Below are 24,071 nucleotides of genomic sequence, written 5' to 3' on the forward strand. Positions count from 1 at the left end.
TGCGTTTTATTGTTGTTGTTTTGTCTGTTATTTGTCTGTTTATTTCTCTAGACCATGAGCTACCTGCAGCCAGGCACTGTGTTCATGGGAAGGGCAATGCCTTGGGTAGCACCTGGCACAGGGAAGCTCTCAGAAAATACTAGTTCTCAGTAGAATGGGGGACAAGACATTTAACCTCAAGCTGAAGCTCCGTGGGAGTAGGAACGACCTCGGTCCTTGCTTCTGTGTCTCCACTGCCAGCACCGTCTCTGGCACATAGGGACTGCTCAGTAACTGTTTGTTGAATGAATAAACAAAAATGCCTCTAGGGTGCCGGTGGTCGTAGCAGATCTGAAGACTCCTAGTTCACTGCTCTTTCTATCTACTGTACCTACTGTACTCTCTTACTCAAAATACTCTAATGTTTGCACTGAATTTCTATGTGGTCCCTTGGTTTCTGTGCTTCAGCAAAACAGCCACATGGCTGCTGCCAGACAGACAAGCGTGGGGCATCACCCATCAGAGCTCTGAGGTTCCATCTGACGCTCTCCAACGATTTTCCAGTGGTAAGGATCAGGAAGGGACTTTCCCTGTGCTCACCCAGCTCTGGCCCATCTGTGCCCCCTTCGCTTGGATGCTGTTCTGTAGGCTGGAGTCAGCATGAGAGCTATTTTTGACTAAGTGGCTACCTAATCTTACATAACCCTCAGCGATTCAGGCCAAGGTCATTCGGCTTAGTGCATGAAAGACACTTCAGAGACAGTGATCCCCCTTTCCCAGAGCCCCTCCAGAGACCCAAAGCTGGGAGAGTAGTGCCATGGTGGTGACTCTAGGCCTCTACCATAAAGCCCAGCCAGGACCTTCTGAACACAGCTCAGCTTCTGTAGCATTTTCTGGGAGAATTCCCAAAATGTTGTGTTCCAATATCCCTGGCACTTGGACGTAACTTGGAGGGTGTGGGGAAACCCTCACCACATCACCCCCAACATGTGGAGGTGCATTGTTCCTCTCCTAATGTGGACATGCACAAGCTAAAGATACTCAAGAGGGCCCAGGGTGTGTGAGAACTTTGTCCTTCCTGGGAGACAAGTGACAAGCCCACATTTTTAAGATTTCTATTTAGTTGAGAGAGAAAGAGAGAGTGCACACAAATAGGGAGAGGGGAGCAGGAGAGGGAAAGGGACCAGCAGGCTTGGAGTTCGATACCACATGGGGTTCAATCCCAGGATCCCCAGGATCACAACTTGAGCCGAAGTCAGATGCTTAATAAACTGAGTCACCCAGGCACCCCAATAAGCCCACATTTTATTTTTTATTTTTATTATTTTTTAAAGATTTTATATATTTATTCATGAGAGACACAGAGAGAGGCAGAGACACAGGCAGAGGGAGAAGCAGGCTCCATGCAGGGAGCCCGACGTGGGACTCGATCCCAGGACCCCAGGATCATGCCCTGGGCTGAAGGCGGCGCTAAACCTCTGAGCCACCCGAGCTGCCCAAACCCACATTTTAATTTCAATTTTGTTTTATAAGAAAAAGTTAGAATTCAAGGTCCTCTGGAATTGAATTCCAAATGCTTTTCCTATTTGATCAGTAAGCCCTTAGGCAAAAGCCGGGCACATGATAGATGCTCACTAAATGCTTTGAGAATGGAGTTCTTGCCTGTCCCCTCAGACTCCCTGCCATACCCGGCTACCTGCCAACTGCTGGTGAACCCTGTACCTTTGCATACGCCCCAAGACCTCAGTGCCTCAAACCACCTTTCAAGATCCCCATAATCAGAAGGTGTTGCTCTTTGGTCTATATTTTCCTGGCACGCTGTTCACACTTCTCTTTTGAGCTTCTTTAAAACATAACTGATATGCATTCTTCTGTTTCTTCCTCCAGACTGGGAGCTCCTCCAGGGCAGAGTCTGGCCCTTACTTGTCACTGAATCTCCAGGATGCACTGCTGCCTGGCACTTACTGGGCCTCTGTCAATACCCATTAGTTGGATGGATGGGTGACTGGAGAACAAGTGAGGTCTGCAGGTCACAGACCTGTTTGTGTTTCAAATCCAACATGGGCTGGCTGAAGGGGAAACGAAGGGAAGATTGAGTCAACATTCTGAATACTCATGGAGTCAATATGGCTTTTATCTCTTAAAAAAATTTTTTTTTCCTCTCAAAATTTTTAATCTTAGGGGCACCTGGGTGGCTCAGTCAGTTAAGCATCTGCCTTCACCTCGGGTCATGATCTCAGAGTCCTGGGATCTAGCCCCAGATTGGGGAGTCTGATGCTCCCTCTCCCTCTATGCTCTCTGTCTCTCACTCTCACTCAAATAAATAAATAAAAACTCTTAAAAATATTTTAATCTAATTAAATTTAAATTGAAAAGTTTTTTAATCTCACAAATATTTGAGTCTGTTGTAGAAAACAGCACACCTGCAAGAAAATCACTTCCAATACTGTAGAATACCTTTCAGGATTTTTCTCCTATTGCCTCCCCCCATCATTTTTACAGAAATGAGGCCTCACTGTGCTTCCAGTCTGTGTACTCATTTCCTTGAACACTAGGTAGAGGATAACTGAGATTGTTGGCCAGTTGTCTTTCCTAGGAACCACTCCTAGCCCCTCTTTAATTCTGGAGCTCTCCTGTTAAATCAAGGAGCCCCCTTCCCTGGTCTTAGTTGATTGATCCAGAGGCAGGTCTTGACCCCAGCTGGGTCAACCACAGTGCCAAGGTACCCTGCCCACAGTTGGCTGGTTCTGGTTTGGATCCTTGACCTATAAGGTGGCCAATATACTTCTTGCTTAAGATTTTTTTGGGTTTGGCTCAGGTCTTGATCTCAGGGCCATGTATTTGGGTCCCCTGTTGGGGTCCACAGTGGGCATGGAACTACTTAAAAAGAAAAAAAAAACAGTTATGGGGCACCTGGGTGGCTCAGTCGGTTAAGTGTCTGCCTTCAGCTCGGGTCATGATCTCAGGGTCCTGGGTTCATGCCCTGTGTCAGGCTCTCTGGTCAGCAAGGAGTCTGTCTCTCCTTTTCCCTCTACCTGCTGTTCCCCCTAATCTCTCTCTCTCTCTCTCTCTCTCTCAAATAAATAAATAAAATCTTTAAAAAATACTTTCTTTGTGGAGGGGCACCTGGGTGGCTCAGTGGTTGAACATCTGCCTTTGGCTCAGGTCTTGATCCCAGGGTCCTGGGATCCAGTCCCACATCGGGCTCCCTACAGGGAGCCTGTTTCTCCCTCTGCCTGTGTCTGTGCCTCTGACTGTATCTCTCATGAATAAATAAATAAACTCTTTTTAAAATTAAAAAAAAATAATTTGGGGTTAAGACAGCTTCCAGCAGACTCTTTCCTGTGCTGCAAACTTATTTCCCCCTCTGGTCTGCAGTGAGAAAGTGAGTCTGGAGATGGGGAGAGGCAAACATAGCAGACAGAGGGGGAATCCTGGAGCTGTCTCAGTCCTACATTCCAGTTTTTTTTTTCCCCAGTTGTTTTTAAGGTTTGGTCACACCATGGTCCTTTCTGAACCTCGGTGGTCCAACTCTCCATTGGATTCCATAAACCAATAAATTCTCCCTTTGTTTTTTCTATTTTGAGATAGAGTCTGTCACTTGTCACTGAAGAGCTCTTGACACACACATGTGTCATAGACATAATTCCATGTCAGTAACGTAACAGGTACAACATCATTTTTAATGGTGGCAGGGAACTGTCTGAATTTTTGCTTTTAACAAATCTCCTGTTGTTGGCTATCTAGATTATTTCCATTTTCCACTATGATAAGCAACACTGTAGTAGATATCTCATAAATTCATCTCTGTTCCATGCAGCATTTTATTATAATAAACCCCTAGAGGTGCAATTGCTAAAACAAAAGGTACTCATACCCTTAAGGCTTTGTGACACAGTGTTTTACTGCCTTCATGCTCTATGACCATTGCCTCTTCCAGAGTCATTATCCAACTTGTTGTTGGATGCCTTCATGGTTTTACATTATTTCAGCTTGAGCTGGCCCCAGTGAGTTTGACCTTCAAATGGTTCTTGCAAGGGGTCGGGTCCATGTTGGGGCTTTAATCTGCTTATAAACTATGTCCAAACTTTCTGTTGACAGAAGTAGGTGTGGGTCAGTCATGGTCATGAGCATTTTCAGAGGATTTTATAAACACAAGGATAAGTCCCTGAGTGCACAGTGGACACTGGGTTTGGGGGTATGAATGAAGGATGCCCAGTTTCACAGTCATTGGCTGGGTCTCGAGTTTATCCCAGAAGGCAAGGGAAGAACATGGCTGTGAGGACATGTCTGACATCTGCTGCCAGGGAGCAGGGCACGGTCCTCGGTCTGGGAGGGCATGGGAAAAGTCCGTCTACTGTCCCTGTGCTGAGCACGGAACTCAGTTCCTGGAGCTCACAGCCTGGTGGCTAAGGCAAGACACTGAATGAGACCTACCACGAGGGGCTGCGAAGGTCGCATCCGGCAGTGCTGGATTGCCTAAGGTGAACAGTTCAGGGTTCATCCTGTTCAGACAATGGGGAAGCCTTCCTGAAAACAGTCGATGAAGCTGATACGTGAAGGATGTGTAGTGCTCAGCCCGATGAAGAGTGAACGAGAGGGACTAAGTTTCCCAGGCAGAGGAAACAGATGGCACTAAAACCTGGAAATAGGAGAGAACGTAGAGCATTCAGCAGGAGGAAAGAGAGCCCCTTGTGTCTGGAACATGGAGAATCTGATTAAAAAAAGTGAAAGATGAGGCTGCAGAAATGGTAAGGGCTTCTGCCTGGCTAGCCCAAGAACTCCAGCCTGAGGGTAATGGGGAGTTTTGGAAGGTGCAGGAGGGGCAAGATGTGATCCATGCTCTTCAGGGAGAGGCAGGGACACATGGAATCAAATGGTATCAGGGCCCATGTTTCTGCACTGTGGCCTGTCCCAGGGGCCAAAGGCTCTCTGAAAGCTTCTCTCCGCACACACTTGGGTCCTAGACCTCTTAGCTCAGTTCCCCTGCACTGAGAGCCAAATCCAGAACCTCAACCAGCCATTCCAACACAGCGGATGCCCTCTGCGGGTCAGCCAGCCTCATAGTCCAGGGCCCACTCTTAAAATATATAAACATAGCACGTTCATGGAGCAGCAAACACGTGAATATATCTCTGCTTTCTACACAAAGAAACATTCCGCCCACCCAGCCCCCCGCCATGCCTCATATACAGATAAGGCTTTAGGGGGAATAAAAGGCACAGCGTTGGGAATACAGTCAATGATATTGTAACAGCGTCCTGTGGTGACAGATGGTAGCTACACTTGTGGTGAGCGTAGCATAACATATAGAGAAGTTAAATCACTATGTTGTACATCTGCAACTAATGTAACATTATGTGTCAACTATACTCAAAAAATTTTTTTGAAGAATTTTTGTCATGAAGTTAAGTGGAATGAGATAAGGAAACTGAACGTGCTTTGTAAAAAAGACATTCTTTTAAGCAGCAGAAGATCTTTTCTTTGTCCAAATGAAATCGTACTGTAGGGCAGCCCGGGTGGCTCAGCGGTTTAGCGCCGCCTTCAGCCCAGGGCCTGATCCTGGGGACCCGGGATAGAGTCCCACGTCGGGCTCCCTGCATGGAGCCTGCTTCTCCCTCTGCCTGTGTCTCTGCCTCTCTCTCTCATGAATAAATAAATAAAATCTTTAAAAAGAAAGAAAGAAATCGTACTGTACATCCATATATCTCTAATATCACCAGTGCCGTGGCTTCCTCTCCAGTGTGTCTCCAACCCATTCTCAAATCTCCATTGCCACTGCCACCCCTCCAGACCAATTGTCACTCACCTGGATCCTGCTGCAATAGGCCTACCTCATCTCCCCCAGACCGCACCTGCCTCTTTCCAAGTTCAACACCCACAGACTGGCCAGAGTGGAACGTACGAGCAGAGTCACGCACAAATCCTAAGTGTTAAGCTTGATGAACTGAACACACCTGTGTAACCGGTACCTGGCTCGAAAGCAGAACACCAGCAGCACCCTGGAAACCCTTGTTTCCTCTCCAGGATAACCACTCCCCTGACTTCTAACCCCAGATTAGTTTTGCCTGCTTCTGAGCTCTATAAACATGGGTTAATACCACGTGTACTATTTTATAGCTGCCTCAATTCCTGTATCACTGCTTTTGTCAGACACATCCACAGCATTCATTACGTACCGGTCCAATGTGTTCTTTTTCATTGCCATATAATATTCTATCATCTATATCAATATTTATTCAGTCAAGTATGGAAGGCATTTCAGTGGTTTATAATTTGCAGCTATGACAAAGAGTGTGCTTGTCAATATTTTTGTCTCCAGTGCCTATAAGCATGCACTTCTGTTGGGTACCTACCTAGGAGTAGACCTACTTTATCACAGAGTGCACACATGTCTGCAGAAAGGTGTTTTAAAGCACAGTCTGTCACATTGTAGCATTTCCTCTCTTAGAACTTCCATGACTTTCCAATGCCTTCAGAATAAACTCCAAGCTTTTCATCTCAACCCGCAGAGGCCTCACATGCTCTGGCATCCCCTGACCTCTCCCTCTTTCTACCCCAAACCTGGCACAGATTGCTTTCCCACCATATTGACCTTCTACTCATGCTTGGAGCCTGCCAAGGAGCCCACCCAATTGATGGGGTGCAGTTTGCAACTGGCCAGCTCTTACTCATTCTTTATGTCTTAGGGCAAGTAGAGTTTTCTCAGAAAGGCCTCTTCTGATCCCTCAGTCAAGAAGAGCCACCACCATATTGTCTCTCACCTCAAAGCTCATAAGTGCAGGGACCCACAATTTGAAGCTGTCTAGTTGTTCACAACTACCTCACCCAGTAGACTGCCAGCAACAAGAGAATGATACTGTCATATTCACCGTTGGACTCCCCAATGCCCAGCACTGGGCAGGAACAGAGTAGGTACTCAATTAACATCTATGTGGTAGAGAGTAGGTAAGAGAAGACTCAGGACCTTGAAGTCTCCTAGAAACCAAGGTGCAAATCTTGGCTCAATTACTTGCTACTCTTGTGCCTTTAGGCAAGTAACTTGAGTTCCTGGGCCTCAGTTTTCTCCTCTGCGAGACCAAGATAATCCTGCTGACCTCTCAGATGGCTCATAAGGATGGGGTGACAACATAGGTATGTACATTGCCTAGCACACTCGTGGGCACATGGTAAGTGCTAGTTAAGCAGTGGCTTTCCATGGGTCAGTTCAGTGGAGTCTCAACACCATGGTTGGGGCAGGCACTGTTTAAATCCTCAGGATATTAGGACGCCTGGGTGGCTCAGTGGCTGAGCGTCTGTCTTTGTCTCGGATCATGATCCGTGGTCCTGGGAAAGTCCCACATAGGCTCCCCACAGAGAGTCTGCTTCTCCCTCTCCCTATGTCTTTACGTCTTTCTCTGTGTCTCTCATGAATAAATAATTTTTTTTTAAATCCTCAGGATATTAAACTCAGGCCCAGGGATCCCTGGGTGGCGCAGCGGTTTAGCGCCTGCCTTTGGCCAAGGGCATGATCCTGGAGACCCAGGATCGAATCCCACGTCGGGCTCCCAGTGCATAGAGCCTGCTTCTCCCTCTGCCTATGTCTCTCCCTCTCTCTCTCTCTCTCTCTGTGTGACTATCATAAATAAATAAAAATTTATAAAAATAAATAAATAAATAAACTCAGGCCCAGGGAAGTTCAATATTTTACCCAATACCTCCAGCCCTTCTCTACTGCAGTATTGGTGGTAACATGTGAACGATCAATGACAACAGGGGAAGGAACAGTGGCAAGCGCCTCAAGGCCAGCAGCCCTGCTCACCCCACCCCCTGACATCCGTTTTCCCCACAGACCCCGAAGGTCAGGAGTACGGTACGAAAACCACTGGGTTATGGAAACATCTGTGGTTATTAATAACTGGGAAGGAAAAAATAGAAAGATCTGATCACAGGAAAAAATGTTAACTTCTGTATAACAAAAGCCATTACAAATGAGGCCAAAAGATAAATGAGAGTGTGGGAGAAAATATTTAAACTTCATATAACAAAGACTTACCATCCCTAGCGTGAACATGCTCCAACAAATAAACTGGAAAAATACAGATGACCCAATGGGAAAATGGGCAAAGATCACAAACAGTGCACAGAAGAAGAAACTAAAATGGTCAACACACATATGTCTAAGCAGGGAAATGAAAATTAAATAATCAGCCCCCATAAATCTCCTAATCCTGGCAAACAGGAAAAATATTGGTAACATTCATGGCTGATGAAGGCAGAGGAAAACCAACACTACCATACCCGTTGTAAAAAAAATTACACCTTTTAGGAAAAAATTTGAAAAATTTTATGACAATAAATAAACATGTGGGGTGCCTGGCTGGCTCAGTTGGTAGAGCATGCAACTCTTGATTTCAGGGTTGTGAGTTCAAGCCCCACATTGGGTATGGAGCCTACATTCCCCCACCAAAAAAGCGACAATTTTCAGAAATGAAAACAATAATACATAGTGAAATACACAAGAATAGACACCACAACATTCTTGTATAACAAGAACTTAGAAACACCCTGATTGCACCAATATAGTTGCATATTATGTAGCTATTAAAATCAATGAAGTAGGTTCATGTGTGCCAAATTACAATTCTCTCTAAACCGTGGGAAGCCAAAAAAGGATGTGAATGAATAATGCCTAATTTCATGGAAAACAGAATAAGTGTCTCCAAATCACCCTGAATACTTGTTTAAGCAAAGAAAAGTAGGAAAATCAAATTTCTAATTACAGTGTGTCAAAGAAGTTGGACTGGGGGGTGTTAGTTTTGCTTCAGATAGGTTTTTAAATTTGAGTTGTCTCAATGACCACACATTTTTTTTTTCTTATAAGTAGGGTCCATGCCCAGCAGGGCTCGAACTCACAACCATGAGATCAAGACCTAAGCTGAAAAAAAAAAAAAAAAAAAAAAAGACCTAAGCTGAGCTCAAGAGTCAGATGGCTAACTGACTGAGCTGCCCAGCACCCCATGATAAGTACATATTTTATAAAAAAAACTAATTAATAAGCCTTGCTCATTGATAATGACTCAATAAATGTTGCCTGCCTATCTACTCTCATGAAATCTTTTCTGCTTTAACACTTACCTTGCTTCAGCTCCTACAATTAAGCTTCTGGTTGGAGAAAAGGTGTTAATTGTCTTCGGAACAACCTCCTCTGATTAACCTCTTGACTTGCTTTGCTGCCCGAACTTCCAGGGGAAAGAAATCAGATTGTGTGATTATTCTAAAATGAGATATATGTTCTGGATATGGAATACACGCACATGGTAAAAAATAAAATAAAAACAGAGCATATTAGTGAAAAGTGAACCTCGTTCTGTCTCTGGTATCCTGACCACCCAGCCCTATGCCAGTTTCTTTTGTATCTTTCCGGAGATAACCTAGGTATGTACTAGCATATACACGTATATATTCTATTTTTTTTAAAGCAAATGCTTTACATATTGTCTATACACACAAACAGGTGTGTTCATATGGAAGATGCCTTTCGATTTCTTCTAGTCAGAACCTGATTTGTTCCAAGGTTGCATTTCTCTCCTTGAGAAACCAAATTCCCCCACTGAGGCAGTCCATCCATCCATCCATCCATCCATCCATCCATCCATCCATTTATCCATCCACCAACATCCTCTAGCAAGTATTTGGTGAGCACTCACTCTGTGCCAGACTCTAGGCTAAAAGTTAGAGATATAACAGAAAAGATAAGGTCCTTGCTCTCACCTAGCTGACCTTCTATTGGGAAAGAAACAAATTATGTAGAGGAAAACACATAATTGAAGAAAATTAACACATTTGAGATAATGAGACGTGCCTTGAAGATACTCATTCTCAGTTAAGAGAGAGAGTGAGGGAGAAGAGGGCACGTGGGGAGAGAGCCTATTTTAGATGGAGTGGCCAAGGAAGATCTCCCTCAGGAGGTGACATTTAAGCTAAGAACTGAATGACAAGTAGGAGCAAATGTTACTGGTTTCCTTGCTCTGATGATGTTCCAATGAGACATTCCACAGGCAGAATTTCAATCTGATTCAAGTGGTGAGCAGGGTGGGTTCTGAAGTCCTGGAAACCTTCGTCGGAATCCCAGTTCTGCTGGTGACCCTTGGGCAAATTATTTAAGCTCTCTGTTGCCTCAGTTTCTTCATCTGTAATATAAGGTTATATAAAAATAGTGCCAACCCCATAGGATCACAGTGAGGATTAAGTGACTTAAGCAATGTGGGCTTCTCAGGCCGGCATAAAGAAAGTGAGTGATCCCCAAAATGAGAATGTTAAGAAAATATGATAATGTTAGGCGAAAAGTCGAACATACAATCAATGAAAGAAAAAATTGGTCAAATTTTCATCAAAATTAGAAAGGAAATTAAGAGGTACAAACTTTTTTTTTATGATACAAACAGGGCAGTCCGGGTGGCTCAGCGGTTTAGCACCGCCTTCACCCCAGGGCATGATCCTAGAGACCCAGGATCCAGTCCTACATCGGGCTCCCTGCATAGAGCCTGCTTCTCCCTCTGCCTCTCTCTCTGTGTTTCTCATGAATAAATAAATATCTTTAAAAAATAATATAAACAAGCCACAAGGATAAAAAGTACAGCACAGGGAATATAGCCAATAATATTGAAATAATGCCGTATGGTGGCAATGGTGAGCACTGAGTATTGTATAGAGTTGTCGAAACACGATGTTGTACACCTGAAGTTAATATCACACTGTATGTCAATTCTACTCCAAGAAGAATTTGTTTGTTTTTTTAATTTTTATTTATTTATGATAGTCACACAGAGAGAGAGAGAGAGAGAGAGGCGGAGACACAGGCAGAGGGAGAAGCAGGCCCCATGCACCGGGAGCCCGACGTGGGACTTGATCCCGGGTCTCCAGGATCGCGCCCTGGGCCAAAGGCAGGCACCAAACCGCTGCACCACCCAGAGATCCCAAAGAATTTGTTTCTAATTGGAAAAGTTTGTTCTGTGAGAAACACTGTTAAGAGAATGAACAGACAAGTTACAGTCTGGAAGAAAATATTTGCAAATCACGTATCTGACAGAAGGCTTATATTCAGAATATAAAGAGAACTCTCAAAACTCAACAGTAAGAAAATAACAACCCAGTTAGGAAATGGACCAAAGACCCGACCAGATATTTCACCAAAGAGGATATACGATGCAAATAAGCATGTAAGAAGATATTCGCAAGCATTAGCTATCAGAGAAATACAAAACAAAACCATGCTGAGACACCACTGCACATTTATTAGAATGGCTTAAAAAAAAACCTGACAATACCAAGTGTTAGCAAGATTTGGAGAAACCATAATCCTCACACATGGCTGGAGGGAATGTGAAGTGATACAGGCACTCTGGAAAACAGTTTGGCAGTTTTTTTTTTACAAAGCTAAGCCTATAAAAAAGAAAAAAAAAAAAAAAAAGCTAACCCTACACTCACTATATGACTCAGCAACCCCAGCAACCCCATTCCTAGGCGATTACCCTAGAGAAATGAAAACTTAGGTTCATATGAAACCTGCACACAAATGTGTGTAGCAGCTCTATTTATAATCACCCCCCAACTAGAAGCAACGCAGATGTCCTTCAAGGGGTGAACAGGTAAACAAACTGTGGTTAGTCCATTCTCTTAGAAAGCTACTCAGAAGAAAGGAAAAAGGTGCAAACGATCAATGCACACAACAACTGAATGAATGGGAAATTAGCCCGTCTCAGCAGGTTCCATGCTACAGGATCCCATTTCCAAGCCATTCTTGGAAAGACAAAGCCAGAGCAATGGAGAGCAGATCAGTGTGTGTGTGTGTGTGTGTGTGTGTGCACGCGCGTGTAGGGGGCAGGAGTTGTAGGTCTGCAGAGGGGCACCTCCAGGTGGGTTTTGGGCTCATGGACCTGATTTGTATCCTGATTGACTTGGTGGTTACACCAATCTACACACAGGCTAAAATTCATAGAAATGTACCTAAAAGTCAATTTTACTTAAGGTGAATTTAAAAAATGAGAAAAAAATAGTGATCAATGATACTGTCATTCTAACCCAGCCACTCACTGCCAGTCCCTCCTGCCTCCTTTTTCCTCATTCTCTGCAACCAAAAACTTCTTAAAGAGGAGCCACCTTCCACCCCCTAAATATTTGAAGGCATCCTAAGTAACCTGGCTTTGTTGCTCTGCACACAAAGCTAACACATTTCTGTTGGAAAGGAAGGAAGGAAGGGGGGGAGGAGGGAGGAAGAATTCAATCATTACAGAAATGTGTGTAGAAGCGAAAGCCCTCAGGAATCCCACCTTCCAGAATTAACCACTGACAGAAGCTTCCACCAGAACCATTTCAAAGCAATTTTATACAGTTGTTTCCTCACAAGGTTCAGAACCCATATGGTGGGATGTACTCTGATTGATTGTTCAAGGAAACAAGGAGGGCCTCGGGAGAATGACCTTGAAAGGTTAACATCCAGGACGCCAGCCCATCCTCACATCAAGTCAAAGTATTTCACAACTGGACAGAGTCTTCCAGTGATCTGGTTCATTAAGGATCCTCCAGGCCCACCCTGTCCTTCTCTGTCACCACCCCCAACAAAGCTATGTATCTCGTGGCAGCCTGTTGTCCACAGCTCACCCTCCCACCACCGTGTGTGTGTGTGTGTGTGTGTGTGTGTGTGTGTGTCTGTGTCTGTGTCTGTGTGTCTGTGTGTGTGTCTGTGTGTGTGTGTGTCTGGGCTGCCATTATTTCCAGCTCAGCTAGCTCCATTTGCAATCACTGTTTGGGGTCATTTAGTCAACACTCAATAAATCATTCATTGGCCTGTTCCTTGCTTCCTCATTCCAAAATACCTCCTGAGCACCCCACCTGAGCCAGGGTCTGTGCTGAGTCATAGAAATAACCTTGGTGAACAAGACCCACACAGTTCCTGCCCTCCTGGAGCTTCCATTCTAGTCAGAGAGAGCAACTAGCCACAAATGACTCCATTGCATGCATATTCCTCAGCATCTGTGCTGAAGCCTAGTAAACAGAGGTACATGGTGTGGTGAGAACACAGCTGGCCAGTCCAGCTTCCCTGAGGACAGGGATGAAGCTGAGACCTGCAGGTGAGCAGGAGCCCGGCCAGAGTCAGTGGGGAGGGAAGTGCATTTGAGGCAGAGGGAAGGGCATCTGCAGAGGTTGGGGTGGCTCACGTGTATTGTGGGGACTGGCAGTGCTGCGGTCACCACAGTGGACAGGACATGATGGCAGCTCTCCAAAATGTTTTGGGGACTTTTGCCACTGGCTTTGTGGCCTCCTTTTCCATCTCCCTGCATGTGAAACAGAACTATCTGAAGTCAGAGTGATGTAGACTCGCCAGACCTGGGCTCCTAGGAGCTCATGATGTGTGTGAAAATGGGAAAACAACTTAATCTCTCCATGTCTCATTTTTCCCACTTGTCAAATGGGTGTGAAACAGCAATATACAAGGGTTTAACAAGGTAATCCACGTAAAGCTGTGATCACAATACGTGGCACTGCAGCAGTGTTTGGTTCACGGTAGCTTGTGCTGTTATTAATATCATTAGAGACTCCAGGGTGCCTGACCCTGGAGCTGTAGTCTCTTTATAGTCACATATAAAATTAACACAGAGCCAGGGAGGGTCTTCCAGCCTCTGGATTCCTGTTCACAAAAATCCAGGCAATGACTTGGTTGGAATGACATTCCTTGAATACATCAAGTATATTTTGGGAGTGGCCTTAACATTTGTTAGTAACACAGGCTGGAGGGTAAAGGACAGCTAAGACCCACCAAGGCTCCTTAGATGACAGATTGGTGCTGCTGGTTGACATCAGCCCACTCCCATCTCTGCGGTCTGCCCTAAAGCCACACTCCCATCCAAAGGATTCCAACTATGCCGTCAGTAATGAGAACCCCACGGAGTCCTCTCTGGGCTGAGGAGTCACGGGGTTTGCCTTCCCAGAAAAGCACCTTTGCTTCAGTGGGAGTGTGCCTTTGGACTGATAAAGACTCACCCTGTCCCGTTATGGGTAGGAATATTGCAAGGGGGTGAAGCTATTTTTTGCCTCATGTTCTATCTCTCTCCGGCAGGCACAGTGACATTGCTTGGGATCAAATAGCCCCAGCCATAGAAGGTCACGGAGCTGAAGGGTAAAAGGCCTGGCTCCCAAAGGGCCAGCTTTGGGGTGGGCGGGATCATTCGCATCACCAGATGGGGGTCTCAGGACCTGTAGCTGTCCTCCCTTCCATCCGCTGGACCAGCCCCAACCTGCTGTCCACAGGACTCCTGTTGAACCTTTTCCCTGGACCCAGAGTCTGGTGGTGACTTTATTTTTAGCCTATGATTCCCCAAGAATGCGGGTGGGCCTCTCTGAAGCAGGGGGAGGGAGGAGGGAGGAGGAAGAGGAACTCCAGGGCCTGGAGGGCCAGGGAGGACACAGCCCAGCCCAGGCCCTGAACTCAGCGCTGTGACCGCCTCCTGTAGGGACAGGGCCAAGTCCTCTCCTTTCTTGCTCCAATCCATCTCAGGACCAGCTCAGCCCCATGTCCCTGTGTTCCCCTTTTCTTCTTTCCTGATGACCCTAGAGACTTTTTGTTGTTCCAGCTACCCCTGCGTTCTTGGTCCGTTGGGCTTCTCGTCCTCAACCACAGTTGGTATGGAACAGGACTCGTCAACAGCACCCCCTTCTTCCTGCCTCTAAAGAGATGTCCCTGGCCCGTCTCCTGGGCCTGCCTGGCACCAGAGTAGGTGCTTAATAAATATGAATAGACCGAAGGATACATCTCATTGCTCTTTCCCATAGGCAAGAGGCCTGAATAATGTAAGAACTAATAAGGGGAAGTCATAGTGGTTTAGAAACTTACAAAACCCTTAAGTCATTGTCCCTGGTTGCTAGTTCCTGTCTCTTTTCTGAGAACTTCCCTGGAGCCCCTGGGCCTCAGCTTTGTCTGTGTGATCCACGGGGAAATGCACCTACCTCTTCTTTCTCTATTCAACCTTTGGTCTTCCGTTGACCCTTCTTTCCTAGATACCCAGGCCCTGCCCCATGGAGGGTCTGGCAAAAGGGAAACCATCTAGCTGAGCTGGCTCCAGCCTGGCTCCGCCACATACTTGCCTATGACCCAGGGCAAGGTGCGCTGCCCCTGTAGGAAGTTGTTCAGCTGCCAGTGGGGTTGTTGGGATGACTGGGTGGTCTTGAAGTAAAACGGCTGGCACATAGTGGGTGCTGCAAAATTGGTGGTGGTTGTTTTATTATCATGAAGGAAATGGTGCAGAAAACCGAGCCTCCTTCTTTCATGCTATACCTGGTCATTCTTGTATTTATAGGAGGCTTTAATATTTTATAAAGCACTTTCACATCCATTAGCTCATCTAATCCCCACACAACCCCCTTAGAAGGGCCGAGTCATTATTACATGATTGTTATTCCCATTATACAGATAAGGACACCCATGCTCCAGAAAAACACAGATGGGTCTTGCTTGCCATTGTGTAGTCAGTGCCTGGCATGGAGCAGGTGCTGAGAACAAAAGAAAGCAAAATGCTTTTGAAGGAATGGCCTCTACAGTGTAATCCCATGCAGGATGCCACTTACTGTTTCCTCCGCTATAGAGTGGAGATTGATGTTGTAGGATATACACAGGAAATTCAAATTCTAGAACTCATTTTCACAGTAAGCCTTGGTCTTTTGGACAGGCAGAAAGGGAGGGAGGCATGTGTACCAAGCCCTTTCCCCTTCTCCTAGAGAGACCAGTTGGTAGGTTCAGGAGAATAACTAGGAAGTGCCTCTAACAGGGACATAGTTAGAGCTCATTCCTAGAAGATCCCCAAACTAGATCCTCAATGTCCTCACATACTGGGACTTTGGTTTCTCCTGGTTTCCCCAGCCAGAAGCTGAGTTTTTAGACAGGAGACAGGCCTACGTGTGGGTGGTCGTGGGGAACAAATCTCAGGGGAAATGGGAAGTCTTCTAGTGTAGAAATTACAATTTCCTCTTCTAATACTGACACTGTGGGGAAAGCATTCTGCTGTGTTTGTAAGAGATAGGGTGGGATGGATGAAAATGAAAGGGGAAACCAAAATACGTACCATCCTTTTTTAGGTCAAAAATCATGTTATTAATTTAGGGACATAAAAATGTATGGTGTATAAGCTGATTTCACTGCAAATGGTCACAATCAGCATATTACATTTCAAAGTATAATCCTTGGGGATCCCTGAGTGGCTCAGCGGTTTAGCCCCTGTCTTTGGCCCACGGCGCGATCCTGGAGTCCCGGGATCGAGTCCCGCTTTGGGCTCCCTGCATGGAGCCTGCTTCTCCCTCTGCCTGTGTTTCTGTGTTTCTGCCTCTCTCTCTCTCTCTCTCATGAATAAATAAATAAATAAATCCTTTTTTAAAAAGTATGATCCTTGCTGTCAGGCAATAATTATAAATCGCTGATTTACTTCTAATTCATTGACTGTTTTAAAAAACAGAGCTATAGCTACTAAGTTTCTGGAAACCTCTTCAGCTTGCCTGCTGAGAAGCAGAAGTCACCTGCACTTGACATCAAGAAAGCCTCGAATGTTATGGAGCTTGGGGCTGATGAAGAGACACCATGCATCTTTTACAAAAGTTGCCAAGACTGTGTAGGAGGAAAGACTCCAACTCACTGATGACAACATTTGTCCCTTGAAATTTTCTCATCATTGTGTGCGTTTTGTTTTCTAGTGAATGTAGTTCATGGGGGGGGGGGCATTCCTCAGAATAATTTACAGGGCTTTTAGGTTCTTGGAACTGAGCTCACTCTATCACAGAAAGGGAAAACCGGGGAACTGATTATTAAAGCTGACATGTATTGAGCTCCTACTATGTGGGAGCTGGCCACTGTTCTAATGGCTTCACACTCATTCATTCATTTAATCCCAATAACAGCCCCATAATATAGGTACTATCATTATCCCCATTTCACAGATGAGAAAACCAAAGTTTAAGAAAGCAAAATGACTCGTCTAAGGTCCCATGGCCACCAAGTGGCAGAACCAGGATTTGAACATAGGTCGAGAGCAAAGCCGTGGGTGGTTTGGTATGAAAATCAATCAGGCTCCAGTCAGCCAGCATTTAGTCAAGTTACCTCCTCCAAGTGAAAGAGGGCAAACTCCCTCTCCAGCCCCATCATCCCATGGAACCACTCAAAACCCTCCTCTTCCCAGATTCCACTACAACAGGAACACTTCTGTGACTTAGGTGGTTCATAAAAGCACACCAGTGCTCCTAAAATATGGCTTTAGATTCTGAACTCAGAACAAGTGTCAGTTGTTTACATTTTCACTTTATTTATTTTGACTTTTTTTTTTAGTCTAGTTATTTTTTAGCCATCTCTACACCCACTGTGGGGCTCAAACCCACAACCCCGAGATCAAGAATTGTATGCTCTTCCAACTGAGCCAGTCAGGGGCCCCTGAATTTTTATTTTATTTTATTTTATTTTATTTTATTTTATTTTATTTATTTTTAAAGCCTTTATTTATTGATTCAATAGAGAGAGAGAGCCAGAGAGCACAAGCAGAGGGAACAGCACAGGGAGGGGGAGAAACAGACTCCCCACTGAGCAGGGAGCCCGAAGTGGGGCTCCATCCCAGGACCCGGGGATCATGGCCTGAGCCAAAGGTAGATGCTTAATCCACTGTGCCACTCAGGTGCCCCTAAGTTTTCATTTTATTTATTTTTTTAAGTTTTCATTTTAAAAGAATTCTTTCTTCCACCCCTTTTATAAATGATGAGGTCACTGGGGCAAGAAAAGACCAAGTCTTAATCTGCTCCCAGCTCTGTATTACTCAGGATGCTCTAACTAGTCTTTGTGGGACCTAGTGAGGAAGCACACATTTCTGACCCTTCCCATTTACTCTGACACTTACGTAGGCAGTGCTGGGCCCTGAAAGGCACTGGGAACTCAGGTGAGAACAAGGCTCTGTTCTCTTCCAGCTGACCTCCTAGTGAGTGACGCTACTCAACCAGGAAACACCGAGAATTAAATTATGGAGACTACGTGCTCGCAGGGAAATCCCATTTTTGGATCTGGCCGACGCCCAGTGCCCAGTCCAGCTCCTGGCCACCAGGGCTTGGGCAGTGGGCAGGAGAACACCCTCAAACCACCCACTGCCACCAAGACCGAAAGTGTGTAAGAGGAAGCCCCCAAGCCAGGGGGCACGGAGTGCTGAGTCTTGCAACAACGGCGATTCCCCAGCCGCAGAGGGACCGCTTCCCCTTGCTGACCCATGCCCAGGTCACCCTGCCCTCGGTGCCCGGGAGCTGTGCGGAGTTGACACTGGCGACCGCTTCACGTCCAAAACCTCCCTATGGCTTGGCTTGATTTTTGACATGACTTCGGGAGTGCAAAGTCTACCTTGGTAGTGTTTGGACAACTTATCTTAAATATTTTATCTTCGGAGAGATTTGTTTTTCAAGAGCAAAATTTCTTCGAAGAACCAAAGAAGTCCCTGGAATAAAATGACACTAGTCTCCCCAGGGCCGGGCTTCTAATCCCACCTGTACCTGCATAGCCGTGACCCAGCAGGAGGATGGGGACGGGGACCACCTTCGTCCCTCACTGGCTGTACCTCAAGAGTCCCGAAGCTGCTTTCTCGTCCACGACGCCAACCAGTCCTGACGACCACCTGCAAGAGGGCAGAGGCTGTTACCCCCACTCTGGGGAGCAGAGCCGGTCATTTGCTGGGCAGCACTCGGGCACAGCTGAAGGACTCCAACCCTCGTGCTCTCTTGCCCATCACAGTTTCCCGACCTCCCGCCTGCCAAGTCCTGCCAGATGCCTATACCACCCAGACCATTAGCAGGGTACTCTTAAAGGTGGCCCATCTTTTCCCTTTAGCTTAAATGCTTCTGCTTGAAAGCGAAACTTGGTTTCACTGCCCTAATTGGAAATCTGGTTTCACTTACCATAAATGGAAAGCAGCCATGAAAATAAAGGCAAGGAATTGCTCTCAAACCCCGGCTAGACGCCGTCTCCCGCTGAAGGCTCTGAGCCTGAGGCCTGATCTCTCTGTAAAAAGGGAGAGTGGCAGCGGCAGAGGTGTTAAAGGCAGCCTAGTTCCCAGGGAGGCTTTCTCCTGGAAGGACTGAAGCAGAACTGAGAAAGTGAACTTTCTGGCTGTGAGAATCATGCCCCACCTCTCTTGGAGGCAGCAGCCCCTCGGTAGGGCTTATTTTGCTCTTGGGAAAAGGAAAAAAAAAAAACCTGTGGGTGCAGAGCAGAGGCCTCACCCTGGGCCACCCACAGGTCGGCTCCCCAGAGCCCCACCCCCGCAGCCCCCCATCTGCCTCAGAGGCCCTCCTTTGCAGGGCCTCTTGTCTAGGCCTCCTCAGCATGAGGTCCTGAGCTCCATTGCTGCCCACTTGGACCCTAGCACAGGGTCCCTCCTCTCACCCACCGGCTGCCTTCACAGGCGCCTACCCTTAGCTCCATGCAGTGCAGCAGCCCCTCCTGAGCATCCCCCCCCTTCCCACTTGGCCCCCCTCTATCTAGCCTCCACACCCAGGTGCCTTCCAGAGCCCAGATCCAATCTGGATCCTGCCACTTCTGGGCTGTCCCCACACAGCCCTCAGGCTCCCGGCCCTCCTCCCTCGAGGGCCCACGAGGCCCTGCCCCCCGCCCCCCAGACTCACTCTTCACTCCTTCCAGCTCCAGCCCTAGGGTCTCACCATGTTGGGCTGCCTCACTTTCTTACCAGGCTCTTCCTTGACTGCAGCAGCATAAACAGTGGACGTGAAGCACTGCCGCTCACTGTCACCCACTCATTCTTCCTGTCTCCGGGTAAATGCTACTGTCCCTGGGCAGTCTCTCCTCCTCTCCCTTGAGGTAGCACCCTGACCCCCACCCCGACCTCAGGCCTCGACAGCCCTGTGTTTCTCCCATCCCTCACACTGGGTTGGAATCATCTGTGTCTGTTGCTGCAGGGCCCAGCGCGGGACCAGAACCGTGCCGAGCCTCAGAAGTGCCTGTGGATTGCGTGGAGCCTTACTGATTCCCTGCACACACCGGTCCCCGCTCCCGCTTTCCACCTGCCCCGCCCTCTGTCCTCCTCTAACTAAATTCTGTCTCTCCCTGCCTTGAGGTTCCAGATCGGTTCCCGCCTCTTCCATGAAGTCAACCCTGATTGCTCCAGCCCAGCAGTGCTCCCTCCAGTTGAACCCCTACAACATCTGTGTCATGGTTGAATGAATGAGTGGGACATGTTATAAATGGAACTGAGTGAGAAAACAATTTAAGATTCAAGCTCACTGTAATGGCTTCTGTGTTTCTAAGGGGGAAGCGTGGCCCCCAACAGTGGAAAAATAAATCTTTAAACTGTTTACTTCGGGCAGCCCGGGTGGCTCAGCGGTTTAGCACTGCTTTCAGCGCAGGGTGTGATCCTGGAGACCCAGGATTGAGTCCCACGTCGGGCTCCCTGCATGGAGCCTGCTTCTCCCTCTGCCTGTGTCTCTGCCTCCCTCTCTTTCTCTCTCTCTGTGTGTCTCTCATAAATAAATATTATTAAAAAAAATAAACTGATTACTTCTTTGAAGAGGCTGGTGGGAGAAGAAACAATAGGCTGAAATCGCACAGCTTTTCTTCTGTTTTTTCCTTTGCAATAAAGGTGAGATCCTAAGAAGGACTATTTCAAAAAAGTACTTGGCTTGGAGAGAATAAATACTAGCTGTACATGGTATAGAATCCAAAAGGCAGATGGTGTGTCCTTGGCACATCACGTTAATGAACCTTTGAATGTGCAAGGAGGTAGGTACAAGTGAGAGTGGGGAATCCCCTTGCCTCAAGTGATACGGTGAGGGAAACTGCACTCCTGGGGGAGCCCACAGGGGCAGAAAAGTGGACCCCAAGAGCAAAGGGGCAGAGCACTCAAATGGAGTTCCAAGGTCCTGAAGGTGGTGTCCGGAGAGGAGGTCTTAGGGCTTTGCGGTCCAAAGGCCTCCAGGCCCAGAGCTGGCCAGCATCTTCATTACTGTTGCTTGCCTTACTAACCACACACACCAAGGCATCGGTATATGGGGCTGCACTCAAAACCTCTGGAGGGAGAGTTCTGGGGGCAAAACAAAGAAAGACAGCTTTAATTGCCTGGAACCAAAACAGCTGCAGAGGGGTACCTGGATGGCTCAGTCGGTTAAGCATCTGCCTTCAGCTCAGGTCATGATCTCAGGGTCCTGGAATGGAGCCTCACATAGGCTCCCTGCTCAGTGGGGAGCCTGCTTCTCCTCTCCCTCTGCCGCTCTGCCCTTCCCCGCTGCTCTGGCTCTCTCTCAAACTTTCTCTATCTCTCAATAAATAATTTTTTTAAAAATATCAAAAAAAAAAGGCAAGCCTCAGAAAGAGCAGGAACCCAGGGCATGGGGACATAGGGAGGACAGAGGTCCCTGGGAGCTTGTGGAAACTCAGAGAGGGCATCACACTTCCCATAGAGGAGGGCTAGGACTCCAGCTAATTTGGTTTAATCTCAAAGACACAGGAAAGGGATGCCTGGGTGGCTCAGCGGTTTGGTGCCTGCCTTCGGCCCAGGGCATGATCCTGGGGTCCTGGGATACAGTCCCACATCGGGCTCCCTGCATGGGGCCTGCCTCTCCCTCTGCCTGTGTCTCCACCTCTCTCTCTCTCTCTGTATCTCTCATGAATAAATAAATAAAATATTTTTTTTAAAAAAGAGACAAGAACTTAGTTAACATTAGGATTACAAGGAACCTTGCTTTATAGTACCATCTTTTGTTTGTTTACTAACATTCTGCATTCTTGACTATAGGCTGTCTGAGGCCAGGGACTGGCTCTCATTTGTTCTGTTCCATCCCCCTCTCCCCACCAGCACTGAATCCATTTTTGTGGCAGCTTATGACATCATCACTCAGCGAGGATTGTGACTGCATAATTCATATCTACCCCCAGTACACACACACACACACACACACACACACACACACACACACACACACTATGTGGAAACAGCCAGAGGAGGGCAGAAGCATCATCTGGGCTCCCAGGAGTCCCGGGCCCTCACCTGGCCCCCACTACCCCTGTGTTGCTTGCAGCAACCTTGGGAAAAAGCCCTTGACTAACTCAGCTTTTGTTTCCCACACCCTTCAATCAACAACTCAAGGAACCAGAAAGCAATCTTTATGGCTGTCATTCTAGCTGGATTGTAGAAAGTACAAATAAGGCCGTTTCCAAATAATTCCCAAACTGTTCAGATATGAAGGTTGTAATGGGCAGAGACTGGCATTGGCCGGGGAGCAGGGCAAAGCAAGATTACCAGAGGCCTCTGTAACTGTTTACTGCGGTTATAGGCCTGGAACCAGCTCCAAGTCAAATACACATACAAAGAGGAGGCTCGAACCCCACCTCATGGGGCAGACCTGGCCGTCTTGCTGCCTCCACTGGAGAGATAAGGAAGCAAAGACAGAGAGGTTAATACAGTCATGTGAACATCAATAGGTTAGTCTGGAATTAACCCCATTATGCCAATACCTAATTCCTGACTTCTGCAAGTCTCCAAGTTAGCAAATTTCTGCCAACTTGAAGTTTTCATTACTTTATAGAAGAAAAAAATTCTCCAAATGATGCCACCATTATTTGTTTTGTTAAGATTCTGTTTAGGGCAGCCCAGGTGGCTCAGAGTTTTAGCGCTGCTTGCAGCCTGGGGTGTGATCTTGGAGACCTGGGATCGAGTCCCACATTGCTCTCCCTGCATGGAGCCTGCTTCTCCCTCTTCCTGTGTCTCTGCCTTTCTCTCTGTGTGTCTCTCATGAATAAATAAATAAATAAAAATTAAAAAAAGAATAAAGATTCTGTTTATTTGAGAGAGGGAGAGGGAAGAGCAGGGTGAGGGCAGAAAGAGGAGCAGGGTGAGAGCAGAGGGAGGAGCAGTCTCCCCTCTGGACTCCCCAATGAGCAGGGAGCCCCAAGCCAGGCTCCATCCAGGGACTCTGGGATCATGACCTGAGCTGAAGGCACATACTCAACCAACTGAGCCACCCGGGCTCCCCTGATGCCACCATTATAACAGTGTGGGACTGTTGGGGCTTATGGTCAGATCAGGTACTCATCAGCTTGGTACTCTGGATTCTTAACATCATTCAGTTTAAATTCTTAGTTTTAATTATTTGAGTGAGCCAGAATGCTCATGGCAAGTACAGGTGCGGCATTTTGCTGAGCCCAAATTTAAATCTCATAAACGGGGCCTGGTATCCTGGAAATATTAACAGCCAGTAAATGAGCCGAGCCTGCTGTCCAGCAGCTACATTTCAACATTGCTTTGTTGTCACTTGCCAGGTATCCTGCAATTCTCAGGAGGATTATCCTCCCCCCACCCAAAAAACAAACAAACAAAAAAAAAACAAAAACAAAAAAACAAAGAAATCTTTGACTTTCTGTAAAATATGGTTCCTTGAAAAATAAGCCAATTTGTGCTGGTGATAGAAGGGAAGAGTAAGAGAAATATATAAGCTCATGCTGGTCCTTAAACCAGGAAAGAGAAGTTGTGGATAAACTATTGAGTGGAAGATTGGCTCAGGGGGTGCTCAGATCCTAACAGTGACAAAATTCACCTTCTTCTTTAAGTGGTAACTTTAAACAACAATTTACAACACTATTTCAAGAAATCACCAGCAACCATACTGACAACAAGAAAAAACAACTCTTTGGTAAGCAAGAGAAGAAACTGGAGAGAATTGGAAAAGGCATTCGAAGCGTAACCCTTGATGGAAATGGGCAGTAATGCAAATACCTGAGCAAAGACCACCAAACGTACAAAGGGCTTGCAAAGGTCTCCAGCTGTTAGTCTGCAGGAGATTGGAGGTCCCGCCGGGAGGTCTGGCCTCACCGGATCTACTGGCTCAGCCTTCACTCTTACCCCGCTCCCAGCCCAGCTCAATGGAGATGTCATGGCGGCGTGCCATCTAGTGGCCAAGATGATTACTGCAGTAACTGCTCCGAGCTCTCTCTAGATTCCATTACACCTTCATTCTTTAAAGTTTTTTTTTTAAGATTTTATTTATTCATGAGAAATACAGAGAGAGAGAGGCAGAGACACAGGCAAAGGGAGAAG

At 46.7% G+C, this 24,071-nt stretch overlaps 1 long non-coding RNA gene across 4 annotated transcripts; it reads right to left on the minus strand.

Annotated features, from left to right (window-relative positions):
- Window positions 1–1,051: 1,051 nt before the first annotated feature.
- On the minus strand, window positions 1,052–23,867 carry LOC112927443 (uncharacterized). 4 transcript variants are annotated; one of them, XR_012001236.1, is made up of 7 exons: window positions 23,751–23,867; window positions 20,541–21,062; window positions 18,925–19,027; window positions 18,523–18,644; window positions 9,097–15,213; window positions 4,417–4,621; window positions 1,052–2,048 (listed from the first exon to the last, which is right to left on the minus strand). It is a non-coding gene; the product is annotated as an uncharacterized lncRNA (long non-coding RNA). The 4 variants fall into 4 exon arrangements; XR_012001237.1 differs by lacking the exons at window positions 20,541–21,062; window positions 23,751–23,867 and having other exon boundaries at window positions 9,097–9,200; window positions 9,977–15,213; window positions 18,925–19,156; XR_003236543.2 differs by lacking the exons at window positions 20,541–21,062; window positions 23,751–23,867 and having other exon boundaries at window positions 1,275–2,048; window positions 9,097–10,151; window positions 18,925–19,156.
- Between the last annotated feature and the right edge of the window lie 204 nt (window positions 23,868–24,071).

The sequence above is a fragment of the Vulpes vulpes genome, chromosome 4 (genome assembly GCF_048418805.1).
Source record: "Vulpes vulpes isolate BD-2025 chromosome 4, VulVul3, whole genome shotgun sequence".
Classification (NCBI taxonomy): Eukaryota; Metazoa; Chordata; class Mammalia; order Carnivora; family Canidae; genus Vulpes; species Vulpes vulpes.